The sequence below is a fragment of the Papaver somniferum genome, chromosome 11 (assembly GCF_003573695.1).
Source record: "Papaver somniferum cultivar HN1 chromosome 11, ASM357369v1, whole genome shotgun sequence".
In the NCBI taxonomy this organism is placed as follows: domain Eukaryota; kingdom Viridiplantae; phylum Streptophyta; class Magnoliopsida; order Ranunculales; family Papaveraceae; genus Papaver; species Papaver somniferum.
In genome coordinates, this window is record NC_039368.1 from 57,154,636 (window position 1) to 57,167,842 (window position 13,207).

Below are 13,207 nucleotides of genomic sequence, written 5' to 3' on the forward strand. Positions count from 1 at the left end.
TCTGGAGCTCATATAGTTCAATGAACTATCTATTATAGTATGGATGTGAACTAAATTATGTAGTAGTAATTTCTTTCAATAAAATTTCTGCTCGTATGCATGAGATTCGAATTTGTATTGTTGTACTTCCGAATTTTCAAATTTACATATATTTATTGAGCATTATTTCGACATACAGTGCGATGTATATATTTATCATCAAGGTAGAGTCAACCTAAAAATGAATGAACATCCAAGTTCTAATCATCAATTGTTTTTCAGGGTTATACATTGAACCCAATGATTAGTTCTTTTTTCTCAATAAGTCTCTTTTTATTTGTTCAGTAATTTGAGGAACTTTGACCTGAAATTTGGTTTTTCCGCAGTCACTTCCTCGTCAAATTATTTCATATCGCAAACATATTAGCTAGGTCCAGGGTTTGAGCAAAACAATCTAATATTTCTCAATTCAGAACCTTGGATGAAAGATATTTATTCGTTAGTAATATGGGGTTGTGGCTTCACAATCCCGATGAAGTCTTCAAGTCGTTAACCTACGTACAGGGTTTCGTGAAAAACCTAAGGTTAAAGGAGAATCGACTCTAGTCGCAGCTAGTATCACATACGAGGTATGGGGATTAGGTTTCCCAGTTGCTAGAGTTCTCCTTTATATAGTCTTCAAAATTAGGGTTTGCAATCAATGCTACCTTGGTAACAAAGTATTCAGTATTCATTGTTAGATGAAAACCTAATTAGACTCAAGCTAATATCTTTCAATGTTAGATCGAACTTAGCTTGTTACACACAAATGAAAAATGACTTCATTTAGATATGAGTAACCGTACGTAAACGTGTGCACTTTGTTGGCTCAACAATAGTTAACCGAAGTTAGCCATATGAACACTTTCATATCAACCTTATTCATCTTAACCACAACTAGTTCAAATGACTCAAATGAAACTAGTTATAGTGTTGTTAAATTGTTTATATTCTCGTAGAAGTAGACAAGACACAATTGAAGCAAAATTGATTTTGATTCACTCGAATCAAGTTATGAAAATTAAAGCCAAGTTTCGCATAAGATTGCATTCCTTATTATATAAATGTATTAGTTCATGAACAAACCGATTTTAGAACTTAAACCACTCAAGTATGCAAATGGATACGCATACGTCAGTAGCCGGACTTGGACTGTATCCGACAGTATGCGAACGGGTACACATACTATCACACATCCAAAACAAAAGTTAAATTACGGGTACACATACAATAGTTCCGGGACTTCAACTGAGTTCGCCAGTACGCGTACGGGTATGCATACCAAGGCTCTCAGACTTTACCTGACCTTCCCAGTACGCATACGGGTATGCATACTATACCAGTCTTGGATCAACATATATGCAAGTACGCATGCTATGTCTATGATCCAATTATGGTTAAGTGTTCTTAACTATATTTCAATTATTGAAACTTTCTTATAGGATGAGAATAGTTGTTTTTCACTAACTATTAGCATCAAAGCGATTTTCTAGTTATTGAAATAATCAATACGAACATTCCGAGTCTACATCAAATGACTGTATCACACAAATCATGTAAGATGTTACCAGGCTATTTTCATATGATCATCTTTTTACTTTCGTCAAAAATATAAGGTGAACTTGGTTAAAGCGAAAGCTTACCAACACATATTTCGATAATTATGTAAGCGAGTTAAACTCAGCTCGAAATATCAAATGTGTATAATCGAATACTATATAGTAATACGACTTTTTTCTCAAGAAGGGAGATAGAGTAGAAATAGACTTTCTGAGTGATAGATGAGTTTCAGTCTCCACATACCTTTTATTGATGAAGTTCCACAAGCTCTCCTTAGTAGTTCTTCGTATTCGTGAAGAACTCATCTATCCTAGTCCGAGACATTACTATAAGTACACTAGAAATCAAGACTTATAATTTTGATCACTAAACTTGGAAAACAAGCTTGAGTAGCAACGCTTGCGCGTTCGACCGAGCAGTGATCTAACACTAGTGAACTACCCTATATCTAACGGCTACAATTCCCCCAAAATTTTACATCTAAACTGACAAAGCGTGGGTCTAACAACCTCACCAAATATTTCTCTTAACAATCTGTATGGAATAACTCCAATATACTTTCAAGAGAATCAACTAAACAGTCAGACCCAATCTTAATAAAAAGTATATCAAGGAGTTATATCTCAATCTCTCAATTCAATCCGCAATCAAACAAATAATAATTTGCGAGCCCGATTGAATATAAGAGAGATAACTTGAACGGTACCAAATACCAATGTGTTCAAGGATCAATCAATTTCAATCAAAAACCAAAGGTTGGATTTACTAATTGATCGATACAACACACAACCTGTGATATTTCAACTATATAACAAAATATAATGCGGAAAAAAAGTAACACAGACACCAGAATTTTGTTAGCGAGGAAACCGCAAATGCAGAAAAAACCCCGGGACCTAGTCCAGAATTGAACACCACACTGTATGAAGCCACTACAGACACTAGCCTACTACAAAGCTAACTTCGGTCTGGAATGTAGTTGAACCTTGATCAATCTCACACCGATTCAATGTACATTCGTGCTCCTTACGTCCCTGATCCCAGCAGGATACTACACACTTGATTCCATTAGCTGATCTCACCCACAACTAAGAGTTGCTACGACCCAAAGTCAAAGACTTGATAAACAAATCTATATCACACAGAAAATTCTATTGAATAGATAAATCTGTCTCCCACAGATATACCTACGAGTTTTTGTTCCGTCTTTTGATAAATCAAGGTGAACATGAACCAATTGATAACCCGGACTTATATTCTCGAAGAGCAGCCTAGAATTATCAATCACCTCACAATAATCTTAATTGATTAACGAAAGAAGATATTGTAGAATCACAAACGATGAGACGAAGGTGTTTGTGACTACTTTTATATCTTGCCTACCGGAGATATAAATATCAAGCCAACCTTACAATTGTACTCAATCATGATAGACACAGCAAGATCAGATCACGCAACTACAGAGAAAATAGTTGGGTCTGGCTTCACAATCCCAATGAAGTCTTTAAGTCGTTAACCTATATGGTGTCGTGAAAAATCTAAGGTTAAAGGAGAATCGACTCTAGCTTATACAACTAGTATCACACAGGAGGTGTGGGATTAGGTTTCCCAGTTGCTAGAGTTCTCCTTTATATAGATTTCAAATCAGGGTTTGCAATCTAAGTTACCTTGGTAACCAAGCATTCAATGTTCACCGTTAGATGAAAACATGATTAGATTCAAGCTAATATCTTTCAACCGTTAGATCGAACTTAGCCTGTTATACACAAATGAAATGTAACTTCATTTAGGTTTGAGTAACCGTACCTAAACGTGTACACTTAGTTGGTTCAACAATAGTTAACCAATGGTTAGCCATATGAACACTTTCATATCAACCTTATTCATCTTCACCATAACTAGTTCAAATGACTCAAATGAACTAGTTAGAGAGTTGTTCAATTGCTTAGATCTCATAGAAGTATACAAGACACAATCGAAGAAAAATCGGTTTTGATTTACTCGAATCAATTCATGAACATTATAGCCACGGTTTGCAAAGATTGCATTCCTTATTATATAAATATTTTAGTTCATGAACAAACCGATTTTAGAAAGTAACCTACCTAAGTATGCAAACGGGTACGCATACTTAAGTAAATGGATTGAGTTTGTTTTTCACTTTCAAACTCCAGCAGAAATTCACGGACGTGAAACTTCCGCCAATTTGCGTACGAGTACGCATACTCACCAGGATTTCCAACAACCGCCAATACGCGTACGGGTATGCATACTTTGGGTTCCAGGTTTTGGACTTTTACACAAATGTAAGAACACACTATGTTTGTATCCAAAGATGGTTACTTGTTTTAAACTCTCTTTTAAATCATTGAAACTTTCTTAGAGGATGTTAAAATAGTTGTTATTCACAAACTATTTTCATCAAAGCGATTTTCAAGTTATTGAAATAATCAACATGACTTTCGTCACGAGTAAATATAAACTTGGATAAAGTGAAATCTTACCAACATATATTTCGAGAAATAGATATGCGAGATCAACTCGGCTCGAAATAGCAAATGTGTATAATTGAGGCATATATCACAATACGACTTTTGTCTCAAATAGGAGTAGAGTAGATAGACTTTTGAGTGATAGATAAGTACAAGTCTCCACATAACTTTTGTTGATGAAGTTCCACAAGTTACCTTGAGTAGTTCTCCGTCTTCAATCGATGAACGCCGTGGAGTCTAAGGCTCAACTACACTTACTATCCTAATCCGAGACTTAGCTATAAGTAGATTAGAAATCAAGACTTATATTTTTGGAAACTAAAATTGACAAACAAGCTTGAGATAGCAATGCTTGCGAGTTCGACCGAGCAATGATCTAACAATCTCCCCTTTTGTCAATTTTGGTGACAAAATTATCAATACATATGAAATACAAAATAAATAAACTTTGTATCTTCTCATCCAAATGCTTGATCTCCTTGGTTATTCAACATTACTCGAAATCTTCTCCACTTCCAAGTACTCCAATGATTCTAAAGGTATTCAATTAAACATCATCGTTGTTGAAGATCCGTAGCTATAACAATGAGAAAACAATAGCTCTCAATCATTGTTATACAATGCCATAGTATTATTACACAATGTCAAAGTTCAATTGTATCATAACTTCGACAACAATACTATGATGATATGTATCACTCCTCCTTAGTCAATACTTCATCTCACATGAAAACCACTCCCCCTTACATAATGATCCGAAATCCATATGTATTTGTAATGTGAACTACACATTAATTATCCCCCTTTTTGTCAATAAAATTTGCAAAGGTACGAAAATTAGTGGGATCCTAATGAAGTTTCCATAGAAATACTTCATGACCAAAAGAAAAGCACATATCAACTTTTTTAGATGCAATCATATAGCCGAAACTAAATGCATTCATCAAGGAGTTTATAAATATACAAGATAACCCCTATAATATTCCACAGCCGTACTCCCCAAAAAGATTTGGCAATTAAGCACAAGTTCAATTAAGAACTCTCCCCATAAAATGTCATTCCTGAAAGAACAACAAGAGCGACCTTACTTTCATAATAAAAGAAGGATTTCTTTGACACTAACAAATCACATAATAATATGAATTTGTATCCAAAAATCTCAATTAAATTAACCACAAGAGAACCCATGATTAATTTAATCGGAAATTCTCACATAAGAAAACTTACGGAGCCGCACAATATTTACATAAAGATATGGATCAAGGAAGATCAATACTGCGGAATAAACAAAGATTCATTCTATATTTCATCACTATTTGCACAATGACATATAGTAGACTTTAATCTTTGTAAATAAAAATTCATCTTATCTTCCATCAATATTTGCATAACCACATAATAGGATTAACTTTTGTTTGTCAAAATACCGACATATGAAAGACTAACTTTTGACCACGTATGGGACAATCAAAGTTCACGGACGCAAACACACAAATCCCATAACAAGTTGCAATATATAAAACCATAAAGATTAATACTGCAAAATCATCTTCCAAATAAACTTTAGAATTTAAATAAATAAATCCAAAAACATTGCAAGATGAAAATCGTTGGAAATAGCTATGTGTACTCACAATAATTTCTATTCCAAACCCTAGCGTTCATGGTGGTTTTTAGCTTAGGGTTAAAATTGTAAAACCTTACATCTGACATGACATCACTAGGACCACTAGCGCATTTATTGAATCATTCAACACGCCTACGTAAGAATTACCACGGTACCTTTTTTTTACATATATATCTGTCATGTTCCATGGTAGAACCCTTAGTATTGACCGACATCACCTTCGTACACCAAACCCTAAATTCTTACACCACCGTTCCAATAGCAAACCATGCCAGCCACGTCTTCGCGCCAAGGCATGTCAACCATGCCAGCCGCACCACCGTGCCAATGGAAAACCATGCCAGCCACTATTCCGTGCCAAGGCATGTGCCAATGGCATGCCGTGCCAGCCACATCTCCGTGCCAAGTCATGCCAACCATGCCAGCCGCACCACTGTGCCAATAGCAAACCATGCCCGCCACGTCTCCGCTCCAAAGCATGCCAACCATGCCAGCCGCGCCACCGTGCCAATGGCATGCCGTTCCAACCACATCTCCGCGCCAAGGCATGTCAACCATGCAAGCCGCACCACCGTGCCAATGGCAAACCATGCCATCCACGTCTCCACGCCAAAGCATGCCAACCATGCCAGCCGCGCCACCGTGCCAATGGCAAACCATGCCATCCACGTCTCCGCACCAAGGCATGCCAACCATACTAGCCGCACCACATGTGCCAATAGCATGCCGTGCCAGCCACACCTCCGCGCCTAGGCATTCCAACCATGTCAGCCACGATTCCATGCCAAAGCCATGCCGTCCCCGCTACATACCGTTGGCTTCCAAAACGAAAGGTTGCAACAATCAATGGCCACCCTTCCATCTGAGATGCAGATCTTAGCCGTCCAAGGTCGCCAGCTTGGCCCAACGCCAAAACCCTAGCATTAGCCACGCCTAAACCGCGCCAAGGCATGCCAACCATGCGACATGTGCCAATGGCATGCCATGCCAGCCACCTTGTCGCGCCTAAACCATACCATGACGACCTTCCCTTTACGACTGCCAAAACGAAGGCGTGCGACAATCAACGGCCACCCTTCCATCTTAGATGCAAATCTTAGCCATTCAAGGTCGCCAGCCAACGCATGGTAACCTTTGGCCCAACGCCAAAACCGCGCCAAGGCATGCCGACCATGCCACATGTGCCAATGGCATGCTGTGCCAGCCACCTTGCCGCGCCTAAACCATACCATGCCGGCCTTCCGTTTACGGCTGCCAAAACGAAGGCGTGTGAAATCAACGACCACTCTTCTATCTTAGATGCAAATATTAGTCGTCCAAGGTCACCAACCAACGCATGGTAACCTTTGGCCCAACACCAAAACCCTAGTTTTTGCCATGCCTAAACTGCGCCAAGGCATTCCGACCATGCCACATGTGCCAATGACATGCCGTGCCAGCCACCTTGCTGCGCCTAAACCATACCATGCGGGTCTTCCCCTCACGGCTGCCAAAACGAAGGCGTGCGACTATCAATGGCTACCTTTCCATCTTAGATGCAAATCTTAACCGTCCAAGATCACCAACCAACGCATGGTAACCTTTGGCCCAACGCCAAAACCCTAGTTTCGGCCACACTTAAACCGCGCAAGGCATGTCGACCATGCCACATGTGCCAATAGCATGACGTGCCAACCACTTTGCCGCGCCTAAACCATACCATGCCGTCCTTCCCCTCACGGCTGGCAAAACGAAGGCGTGCGACAATCAATGGCCACCCTTCCATCTTAGATGCAAATCTTAGCCGTCCAAGGTCACCAATCAACGCATGGTAACCTTTGGCCCAACGCCAAAACCCTAATTTTAGCCACGCCTAAACCCCGCCAAGGCATGCCGACCATGCCACATGTGCCAATGGCATGTCGTGCCAGCCACCTTGCTGCGCCTAAACCATACCATGGCGGCCTTCCCTTCACGGCTTCCAAAACGAAGGCTTGCAACAATCGACGGCCACATTTCCATCTAAGACGCAGATATTAGCCATCCAAGGTTACCAGCTAACGCAGGGAAACCTTTGTCTTGACGCCAAGCCCTAGTTTTGGTCGCGCCCAAACAATTCCAAAACCCTAGCTTTTGGCCACGCCTAAACTAAGCCATATTAAAGCCATGCCGGCCATGCTTTCATGCCACTGGCTACAAAATGAAGGGTTGCAATAATCAACAGCTACCCTTACTCTCAATATGCAAAATCTCGACCGTCGAAGGTCACCACCGAGCCGGCAAGTCTCGCAAGCTCAACTTGCCAAACAACAACAAAATGCTACATGTTTTCCACAAAAACACTCGAGACATCAACACATGTCACAAACTGGGGGATGCTCTTTGGGTACTGGTTTGGCGGTTTACAGCGTGCGGCGTACACTACGCCCGTTACAAGACAGTGTCATAAGGATGAGGCGGCTAGTAAATACAGGTAGTAATGGTAAAACGCTTTCTTTTATGGAACATCAATTCCAGGCGTTACCGGTTACCACCTCCTCTCATTTACTCATCCGTTTTCCATTTCTTACGAGACCAGAGTACGTTTCACTTCGACTTGTATAAATAGGTCTTACCTATTTCCACCGAACAACAAGTTCTCGTTAGGAGCATACAACACTCAGAAAATATTTGCTAGCTTTCCCATATGTTAGCTTCCCACTTTCTGATGCAAGTCAAAAAATAATTACTCTTCCAGATCAACTATTCTTGTCTCAGCACTCTCTTCGCTTCCCTCCCCAAAATCAACCCTTCTCCTCCTATTTGTGACGAAGCAAGTCTGGAATGACCATTTATTGGTTTAAGCCGGATTTATATACATTGATCTATTGAATCTAAAGTACACCCTTGCAGTACATTGTTTAGGTTTTAGACTCGTTTCTCACCTTCACACCCGAAATTACCGAAATCAGCAAAAACCTTTTTCACCCTCAAACAATAGCGACCACAGTGGGAGGTTGATCTTTCAGTTATAATGTCAACTTTCAATCCTCGATCTCATATGTCGACCCAGACGTCAGGATGGTAGAATCCAAACGACCCGCCTAGGGATCGACGACTCAGTTACCAGACGGCCCGGTTACCAGTCATGACACAACAAGGGATGACTGGGGACTTTCCACATTCACGGCGTTGCTTCCCACAAAACTCGGTCTTACACCCGGGAGATTCCTTTTCATCAGGAGATCCAAAAATCCGAGTAAGTCTTGCTAGACAAAATACATGGTCTACTACTTCAAATCTTCACAGGGGAGATAATAAACCGATAGCCATATTTTTCCCGTGTTTCATGCTTTCTACTATAGCACAACATTCACAATTCCATGACTTCCCTGGGGTACTCATGCCATTTATATTCATAACCAAAAACATCAATATTCTAAAACAGTTCATTCCAAATAATAATCCAAAACCCTCAGGGGTAATACTTGTCTATCAACCCAAAAATCCATAAAATCAAAACCATAAACCAAGCGCTTTGTTTGCCTTTCAAAAAAAAAAAAAAAACAGTCACCTACCCGTACGTGCCTATTTGCATAATAATGATTACCCGTCACTATTCATGAGGTAGCCGGCGTTACTACGGTGATATTCGAAGAGGAATTGTTTATGACGAAGTGTTTCTACAAGTTTATGAAAGGCATACCCACGGCTAGGGTTTACACCAGTTCAGAAGAACAATATTTCTACATATTTATGGAAGGCATACCTATGGATATGGTTTGCACCAACACAAGAAAACAAGAAAACAAATTGAAAGAGAAACGCTGGAGTACATAGCTGGAATATGCTTGGCCACTTTATTGCTACCGCTAACACCAGGACGTGAGAACAAAGATACGAGATAAAAAGGAGAGCCAACCCCTTTCATACGCATAACACTTTTGGAATTTGAATAAGGAAATGATTTCCTATTTGATCTACGTATGGAAAGAGGCAACTGGGACCGCAAGAAAAAGTCCAAGCCACTCCAAACCAGCGCCGTGCCAAGCCAACAGTCCGCGCCATGCCCAGCCGACAGTCCGCGCCATACCAAATCCAAGCCAGCGTCCATGCCAAGCCAACGTCCACGCCAAGCCAGTGCCCATTCCAAGCCAATCCAGCGCTAACAAATTGCATCTTTCCAGCGCCAGCAGCTTGCATCCTTCCAGCGCTAACAACTTGCATCTTTACAACAGCTTGCATCTTTCCAGCACCAGCAGCTTGCATCATTTCCAGTGCTAACAACTTGCATCTTTACAGCAGCTTGCATCTTCCTAGCGCCAGCAGCTTGCATCCTTTCAGCGTTGCTCTTGAACGCCAAGTAGAAGGGAACCAACAATCTAATTTCGTTACACGAAGAGATCAGGAACGACTTCTTCAAAATCTAAGCAAACAAAAATCAGCAACCCCCCTGAGTCCACAAAGACTCTTTTCCCTGTCAGGAGATGCATGATTTCTGGGGACTTCACCCGCAAAATCGTGCAGTCTATGATGAAACATTTATGTGAGATTCTATATTTCCCAAAGGCATGACGTCAAGGCATATTTGCAGCCCTCAACTGCACTGCATCAGGGAAGCAGTTGTTTCCAACCAGAGAAGTCGTTCCCAAACCCCAACCTCTAGTGGAAAGCACGACTGATAGATGGAACTGGGGACTCCTAACCATTGTTCACTTGAAGGGTGTTCAGTTTGAAAATACACTGATTAATACAGCCGCTCCGCTTCAACATCCTCTAGCAGCGACTCCGCTTCAACGATCACTCCGACAGCCGCTCCGCTTCAATGCTCGCTCCAGCAGCCGCTCCGTTTCAGCGTTCTCTCCATAAGCTTCTCCAGGATCCGAAGACGAGGCTTCAGCGTTCGGCTTCTTAAGTTTCAACATCTTCTCCAAGAGCCGAAGCTTCTTTCTGCAAAGGGCCATACCACCATGCTCCCCATGTCAAGGATCATGATCACATCCAACCAATCTTCGTAGTCATGGAAAGTTTGCTCGCTTACGCATCCAGCCAATCCTTTTACTTCCACGGATGCCCTTACAACTCAAGCCAATCCTTTTACTTCCATGGATGCCCATACAATTCCATCCAACCTACTTTGTTACCACGACAATGTAGTCTCTTCTGATTACATCTGCTACCAAGAATTGTTGCCGCCCATTTGTTGATACCATCCAGAGCTTTACCACAGCAGCAATCACTACAAATATGGAAACATGTAAACCATACTTGAGGACTGAGGATATACACGGAATCCCTTCACTGTCAAAGCTCAGAAGACACAATCAACCAAAAGGCCATAGCCGCAACAAGGTCATGTACTCCTCAAGGGTGCAATGCAAGAATATCATCACCTCTCTGTCTAGAAGACGCCTTCAACACTTTACGAGGCCGCGGAGGCTCCCAAGCCTTCTCAGAGGAAAACAAATTCAGAAACTGAAGAAAAATGCGACCGGGGACTTCTCTTTGCAGTCCATCGACGACCATCAAAGACTCATGGGATAACTACAGAGAAGCGGCTGAAATATTTTCTTGAAGAAACAGAGGGAGCCCTGATAAACAACATAACTCTCTCATTCTTACATCTCCGCTATCCAGAATATTTCGTCCATGCGATATCCTGAGCATCCCAACGTCACATCCAGAAGAGTACGATAATCTTGTATCAAATCACGTGGACGTGGATTCAAGGCGATGCAATGAAAATAGGATACACATGGGTACTACCAGCATGAGACGCTTTCACTCCCCTCAACCAGGTTATTTCTGATTTCAACATCATCACCGTCGAAGTTTCACGAGCCGCAGGAATTTCTCAACACGAAGCCGTACATGTACACTGAAAACTTCAAGAGCACGCCACAAAGATACATTCACATATTCATCCTTGACATCGGATCAAACCGAAGTATAACTGGGGACTTCTTACCACATCTCATTCTATACGATAGTCCAAGATTCAGAAGATGGTTCGAAGGATGTCGCTTGGAAGACTTGATAGCAGCACATCGGCAACGGAACGTCTCCCTATTTCGTCCGGGGGCGCCAGAAGTTTTCGACCATCCAAGAATTCACAACACATCATCATCACGATCATAAGGTCCAGGCACTGAACAACCTAAATCCGAGGATGGACCGACACCGCAACCACAATCTCCAAGATTAACCCTGAAATGATCGTTGCCGAGCATATATTCCATCTATCCGTCCCAAGAATGCAATGGAGTTTGGTAAATTTTGGAATCCACTGGAGAGACACTGCAGACGAAAGCGCGGATACAAACGAGCAACAGAAAACAGAAGAAGGTCAATACATATTTTCATACGGACAAAGTTTCTAGAGTTTTGCACAGAATAAAGTTCCCTTCTTGCTCCATGAACGGGAACAGATGAATCGGTGCGGCTATGCTACCAGGGTCCGCAACATCCCTCTTGAATTCTTCGTGAGTTTCACTATCGGGTCGTTTTCACCTCCTAAACGAGCTCAAAACCTAAATATTCCCTCGTAAAGAGATAGGAAATTCTTTTCCGGTCAGATGGAGGGGCGGACCGTCAAAATACGAGTTCGTACGAGAATTTTACAACGATTTTAGTAAGAAGAGCTAACTAGGGTTTCGGCATCCCAAACCCTGATTTCGACAAAGTTGCCAGGCGGCATCACTACCATTTGATAACCGAAGTTCCAGCATCATCACCATCGTTTGGTAGCGGAAGTTCTGAAACCAGTTTACACCATTCTGCGGATTGAAGACAGTCTCCACCATTCCGCTGACCGAAGCCAGTTTCCTCCATTCCAAGCCGACCAACGCCCGCGGCTCCCATTCCAAGCCGACCAACGTCTGCGGCTCCCATTCCAAGCCGATAATATACATCCCACCACTTCACGGTCTAGCCAGCAACACCACAAGTAGAATCTATGCAAGGACGCCAACACGAGAATCACGAACTCTCCTTACCTCTCGAAAAAGGTTAGTCGGGTCTTCTTGACCATCTTTTCACGACTTGTCATTTCGATTTTGTCCTCACCTGTCAGCATCTTATGCTTACCTCGCAACAATGCTCCTATTCCGAGCTAAGCAGGGGACTTAATGTTGATGGTGGTTTTTAGCTTAGGGTTAAAATCGTAAAACCTTACATCTGACATGACGTCACTAGGACCACTAGCGCATTTATTGAATCATTCAACACGCCTACATAAGAATTACCACGGTACCTTTTTTTTTACATATATATGTGTCATGTTCCACGGTAAAACCCTTAGTATTGACCGACATCACCTTCGTACACCAAAACCTAAATTCTTACACCACCGTGCCAATGGAAAACCATGCCAGCCACGTCTCCGCGCCAAGGAATGCCAACCATGCCAGCCGCACCACCGTGCCAATGACAAACCATGCCAGACACGTCTCCACGCCAAGGCATGCCGTGCCAGCCACATATCCACGCCAAGGCATGCCAACCATGCCAGCCGCACCACCGTGCCAATGGAAAAACATGCCATCCACGTCTC